Consider the following 7056-nt stretch of genomic DNA (forward strand, 5'->3'; position numbering starts at 1 on the left):
TTTTACTTCTTAAAACAAAGATCCGAACATCAGTTCATAACACACACATACATTCAAACTCTTCTCCTTCTTTGCTACTTGTGCTATTGTGGGTCTAGCCGGCTGAAAGCCAAGGCTAGATAGTGGAATTGCACCTGTTTCTTTCATATTCTGCATTTCTCTTACTTGGCTGGAATGTCTCAGTTAAATTTTGAAACCTAAACTCTATGTGTTTATAGATTCAACTCCAGTTCTTGTTTACTGCCTTACTTAGCATGTCTCATCCTGCTTTGTTCAATATGTAATTAGCATGTACAAACTATAGTTGTCTATTTGATGTTTGTCCAGCATGTCTATTCACCCCTGTCTATTCTCCTTCCCTGAGGAAATCATGTTAGTTACCTAATCTCTAAGGCATTCGACTGACTCTAGTTGTGTGTTTGATTCTGTCCAGTGTTTTTTTGCCTTCAACACGGCTCTATTACCTACCGTCATGATTAACTTGTAATTCTATAAGTTTCTAAATGTTCTATGCATTTTTTGACTATATGCCTCCCCGAGCCCTGTCATGTGTTCTCTTTAAAAATGTAAATTCTATGTGTCCCCAATCCCTTTACCCTGATGTGAGATCTGTTTGTTAAGTGTTTCTGAATCTGGATGTTTTATGATCAATTGATTGTTTGCTGTTTTCAAAAATATTTTGGTACTCTTCTCAAACTGTTTTTCACTACCAAACTAGTTTCTATTTCAGAAAACCTTTCCACTCTTAGAGTCAACTCTATACTGTTTTCAGTAAATCTTTCAAATTGTGTCAAACACTCTCACTTTACTCTTAGGTTATTAAGTTCTGCCCCTCTGGTATGTGTACTGCTTAGGGATCCTTGAGATCTCTCTGAACTCTGGCATACTAGGGAGGTCCTTCCACATTGCACATAACCAGTCCCTATTTGAGAAAGTCTTGGTGTGAGCACTGCCCGGGATCCTTGAGGTCCTTAGGGAACTTTGACACACCTGGACACTTGTTGGCTATTAGATTTCTGGGCATTTGAGACTACTCGGAAGGCCTGGTACTCCCAGGTTTATTTTGGGCCTGCTTCAGGCTCTCTATAGTATAAGTTTACTTCTCATTGATGTAATTTACTAAATCCTGGTTTGTAATAATCCTTTGTAAACAGATATTGGGGTAACTAGTAAAAAGGGGAGGGTAGCTATATGATTCTGTGGGGTAAATTGGGTAGAAACCATATTTTAGGTTTTACATTATGATGAGTTTCTGTAGAAATCATGTTTTAGGTTTGTATGACACATTAGATACCATGCTTTGGGATTGCTATGCTTACTCGCATTAAATCATGCAAAATTCGTGCATTAGATATCTTGACTTAGGACAATCATATTTACTGCTTCTGCATATCACATGTTATAGTTCATCATTTCACTTCTGATTCTGCATAAGTCGCTATCACTTAGAAATCCTGCCATTAGGTTACTAATACTGTTTAAAATAAAATAACCTTCTCCATGTGCATTAGAGATCCTATTTTAGGACTGCATGTATATCTGCTTTGAAACATGTCGCCAAAATAAGTAGGCTAAAACAGCCCCACACATAGGTACCATATTCTGGTATGAATCAGTATAGAATCACCTGCTATATATTTATCACTTAGATCAGCATGTCTATAGGATGAAAGAACTTCAAATTGTATAAGTGGTTCCCAGATTATGACTGCATATACACGCCTATGCAAGCCTTAGGCCGTTAGATAACTATGAAATCAGGTTCTGTTTATGTGTGAAATTGTCCAGGCTTAACAGGCTATAAAACCAGTAGGCAAACCGGTTAGGATTCTGCCACTTCCCTTAAAACAAATACTGCACGTTCTGTTCTGTAGTGTTCATCTAGATATCATGTTCCTAGGTTTTCTGAATTTCTTTAAAAAAATCAGTTGTTTAAGACGTGCTGCTTATTTGCCTATGTATATGTGGAGGTAAATATGAGCCTTTTATCTGCTTGCTTAATTGACAATCCTATGTGTTATTTGTTGTCGCCTAGACTTTTGCCTTTTAAACACCTTAAGATTGTCTAGAACTACCTAAGTATAGAGGTCCTAAACTCCTCCGAGACCACAAGGAAGGGAAGGGTAAAGCACGCTTAGAGTTCTTTAATTAAACTCGGTTATAACCACTAGGGGGGTAATGGGTAGTAAAAGGATATGAAGACCTGCGCGCTAATGTCACGTGTAGCCGCTCTAGTTGAGGAGGATTACCGGGCATTGCACAGATTGATCCTATAGGCTAATTAACTTAGGACTTCCCTTTCCCAATTCACATGTGTTTAAACTGTCTAAACTTCTTTTTCTTTACATATATGTGGTTAAACTATCTAAACCTCTTTTACTTTCATATATGTGCATTGGACCATCTAAACCTCATTGATCATATATGTATTTAGACTGTGTAAACTACCTTTATTTGCAAATGTGTGCTGAGACTTCTTACTTATTAATTGACTAATTCACATAGTTCGGCCGGGACCCACCGTTGTGGACCCCGAGGGGTGCCTAACACCTTCCCCTCAAGGTTATTTCGAGCCCTTACCCTAATCTCTGGTAATGCAAACTGGTTACATGAGTTAATTGTTCTAGGTGCCCTAACACACCTTAATCCGTTTGGTGGCCACTCTCCAAACACCCAATTCCCAAAAGGAAACGAGTTGTTCCCCCATGAATGTCGAAACCCAGACTTCCCCGCGAAGGAAAAATGGGGCGCGACAGCATGGCGACTCTGTTGGGGAATATTTTAGGCTCTTACCATAACGAACTTATTTTTTGAATTAGTCTTAAACATGCTTTATCCCGTGCACCCTCCCCCATATTTGGATTTAACTGTTTATTTATGATTTCCTTCATTTCCTGAAACCGATTTATCTCTTTGTTTTCTTTCTCCGTAACTGTCTTTCAATTATTTAAATACTGCATTTACCGTTTTTTAACGTGCAAATACTTGACAACATGCTATTTATTGTTGCATAAATCATGCTCCACATCATATTCCACTCGTGCATATCAAATCCTATAGCAACACTTGATGAGAGGTTGCGCTCTTCCAATTTATTACCCTTAAATTCGGAAAGGCTTATTTGCGGTAAAACTAGTCGATCAGTGGTGCAGTCGACGGTTCCGTGCCTTTCCCCCTCAAGTTGTCTGCTTGAGGTACCAGTCTAAACCCCCATAGTAACCTTACTCTTATTGTAATTGTGCATGCATCATGGTCAAACGTAGTCGGATTAATATGTTGTCCACATAATGATCCTTTAAGATGAGCCTTATCCAAAGTCCGTCGGGGTTTCCATAATCCCAACGGACATAACCACATTTTGTGCATTAATTTGGAGAACTAAATGCCAATATGCTAATCATGAATGTACAAATAGTCGAGTCTAGTGGGGGGAAAAGGACCTAACATTTTTGTTTTACAGAAAATGAGGCACGAAGTCCCCATATTTGGCATGGTCAGCAACATTCCACCATTGCTACTAGATTAGTAGGAGGACCTTTCCTCAAGTGACAAGAAACACATGAGAAAGCATTTGGGAAATTTACCTTCTCTGCTAGACGTTCAGCCAAACAATATGATGATCGAGGCTGCAACTTTGTTCTGGGATAGTGAAAGGGTTGTGTTCCATTTCGGGGATATGGAAATGACACCACTCTTAGAAGAAATTGGGGGACTTGTGGGACTGACTTGGGATAGACCTGGGTTGTTGGTACCAGAGAACCGTACTGGTAAAGGGTTCCTAAAGATGATGGGGCTGAAGAAAAATGTTGACTTGGAATGCCTGAAGAAATCCTACATACCCTTCGAATACATGTGTGAGAGATATGGCCATAGAAAGTCCTACCGTACCTTCTATGACGAGCTTTCTATCACTTCTCTGGGACACATCCACCGCAGAGTGTTCGTGTTCATCGTGTACTTCTTGGGCCTGATAGTGTTCCCGATGAAAAGGGGAAGAATCCATACTAGATTGGCCATGGTCGCCAAGACTATGATGGAAGGGATCAATGGACAAACATACACTATAGTCCCCATGATCATAGCCGACATCTACAGGGCTCTGGAGCGCTGTCAAAGGGGGATCAAGCATTTCAAGGGTTGTAACATGTTGCTGTAGTTATGGTTATTGGAACATCTTCAAAGGGGCCAGTATCGCAAAGAACTTCCGCGAAGGGCTCGGAACGACCATATTGCCTTCCATCACCCCAAGCGGATGACTTACATTCCGAACAGGTTTGCTCAGCCGGAAAGTGTCAAAGAGTGGGTAGAGTTCTTCGACAATCTGACCGAGGAACAAGTGCAATGGATGTTTGAATGGTTCCCAACAGACGAGTTCATCATCCGATCCGGGGACGCTCCACATTTAGTGTTGATTGGGTTAAGGGGAATATACCCTTATGTCCCTATCCGAGTTATGGGGCAAGCGGGCAGGAAGCAGGTTGTACCAAGGGTTGCCAAGATGAGTCACTTCGGAGCATACTTTCAGGACGACGACTTCCCTTACAAGTGCCAAGCTCAGCATATGTGGCACTGCAAGATCGTTGTGGAAAAGACACCATTGAGCCAGACATGTATCATGCTGGGTGTGAACCTCTCTACCCAGCATGGTTAGAAGACAACCTAAAGGGGATGGTGAGGCCAGGAGCTGGTCGAGGGAATAGGATCATAGACGAAGATGCTGAGGCTCAAGTCAAATACAACAGACTGCGCAAGAGGGTCCACGACCCTAGAATGAGCACCGGGAAATACACGAGACAAATATGAGGCTGATCAACGAATGGAAGGAAATGGCTGTCACTTCCAACAGAAGGTTGGAGTATCTGGAGCGAGGTTTAGTGGAGCTGGAGGGCAAAATCATAAAGAGGATTGAGGATTGCCAGAATGCTGAAGGGAGCGAAGGAGGACATTTGGCTAGAGCCTACCTACTGCTGGGTGTGCGCGAGTTGGGAAACCTGTATGATGGAGTTAGGAAGATCGAATCTGGGGAAGGTTCTTCTGGGACCAAGTAGGCTAGATTTATTCGCTTTCCTAAATGTAATAAGGCCAAGTGCCAATAGTGACTTACCTTTATTATCTTAGTGTCGTTTTGGGATTCCTCTATTTTTATATTAATGAAATGAGGCATTTATTGGCATCTAAGTTCTCCAAATCAACTTGTCGCTAGGCTTACCTCGGGCACAATGAGGCTCCCAAATTAGGACGCGAATTTCATCTTTTTGCAATACATGTTTAAATACTGCAAGTACTCTTTTCAGAACCATTACTGTCTTGGCTACCTTTTATTTTTCTTTCTTTCTTTTTGATTATTCCCATTCCCCAAAAAGGTTGGTTCGCACATACTGGCATCATCAGCATATCACACCAGATCCAGAGGCCCTCCACCTCCTCCTCCTCCAAGTAATACGAGAAGCAAAGGGAAGGCTAAAATGGACGACTTAAGTGGTATTCGAAAGGAAAATGCGGAGAATGCAGAAACTTCAGATGGTCGGAGTACTCCGGCACCAAATGATTTGGTTTTACGGTTGGAACAAAAGATACTAGAGCTACAGGGAGAACTTGAGCAGGTCCGCAACTTAGCAAACCTATCCCTCACCCTGAATGTCCCCGATGTCAACCAACAAAACACCAAAAACCCAGCACCTCCCCAAAATACACTGAACCAACACCCACAAAACCCTCCTGCACCGCATCAATATGCAACTCCACCTCAAAATCTCAATCCCTTGCCGATACCAACTCCGCCATAACACCACCATCAACCAATCCAGTACCCACCAACCACTACTTATCACACTCCCCAGAACACACCACAACCTATTCCCGACCCTCAAAACTCAACCAATGATCACCACTACACCCAGATTCCAGGCACTCACCAAAACAATCCTATATATGTGGAAACCGTACCTCACTCCACTCAACCAACCTCCTATACACCAGAATCCACTCTGAAGGACCTGCTCCTCAAGAACATGGCTGAAGAACTCAAGAAATTAACAAGTCGGGTTCAGGGTGTCGAAGGAGGCATAGAGATAGAAGGTTTGAATTATGAAGACTTATGCATACAGCCGGATGTAGAACTGCTAGAGGGTTACAAACCTCCCAAGTTCGAGATGTTTGACGGTACAGGTGATCCCAGGGTTCATCTGAGGACCTATTGTGACAAGCTTGTCAGGGTCGGAAAGGATGAAAAGATCCGGATGAAACTCTTTATGAGGAGTCTTACGGGAGATGCTTTGTCCTGGTACATCAGCCAGGATCCTAAGAAATGGTCCAACTGGGTGAGTATGGCATCTGATTTCATGGACCGATTCAGGTTCAACACAGAAAATGCACCGGATGTTTTCTACATTCAGAACCTCAAGAAGAAGCCCACCGAGACTTTCCGCGAGTATGCTACTCGATGGAGGTCGGAAGCGACCAAGGTCAGACCATCTTTGGACGAGGAACAGATGAACAAGTTCTTCGTCAGAGCACAGGATCCGCAATATTATGAAAGATTGATGGTTATTGAAAACCATAAGTTCTCTGACATCATCAAACTTGGTGAAAGGAACGAAGAAGGAATCAAAAGCGGGATGGTAACGAACTTTGAGGCACTGCAGGCCACAAACAAAGCACTACAATCAGGCGGCATATTGAAAAAGAAAGACGTTGGGGCAGTAATGGTGGCTCAGGGCCCAAAATCTCCACTCACATATCAAACACCTCCACCCATATACCAAGCACCCCCACCTACATACCAAATACCCATAACACCTCCACCTACATATCAACCCTCATCCCCCAGATATTCCCAACCAGCCACTATCTATCACACCTATAACTCCCAACCATCTCATTTCCAGTCACCTCCAACTCGTCAAAACTACCCAAGACCACAACCCAATTTTGACCGCAAACCACCCAGGCAATACACCACTAATGCGAAACCCATCGACCAGCTGTATGAAAGGTTAAAAGCCGCTGGTTACGTCACTCCTATTCCCGTTGTGGCAGTGGAGAACCCATCCCAAT

The sequence above is a fragment of the Nicotiana attenuata genome, unplaced genomic scaffold (assembly GCF_001879085.1).
Source record: "Nicotiana attenuata strain UT unplaced genomic scaffold, NIATTr2, whole genome shotgun sequence".
NCBI lineage: Eukaryota > Viridiplantae > Streptophyta > Magnoliopsida > Solanales > Solanaceae > Nicotiana > Nicotiana attenuata.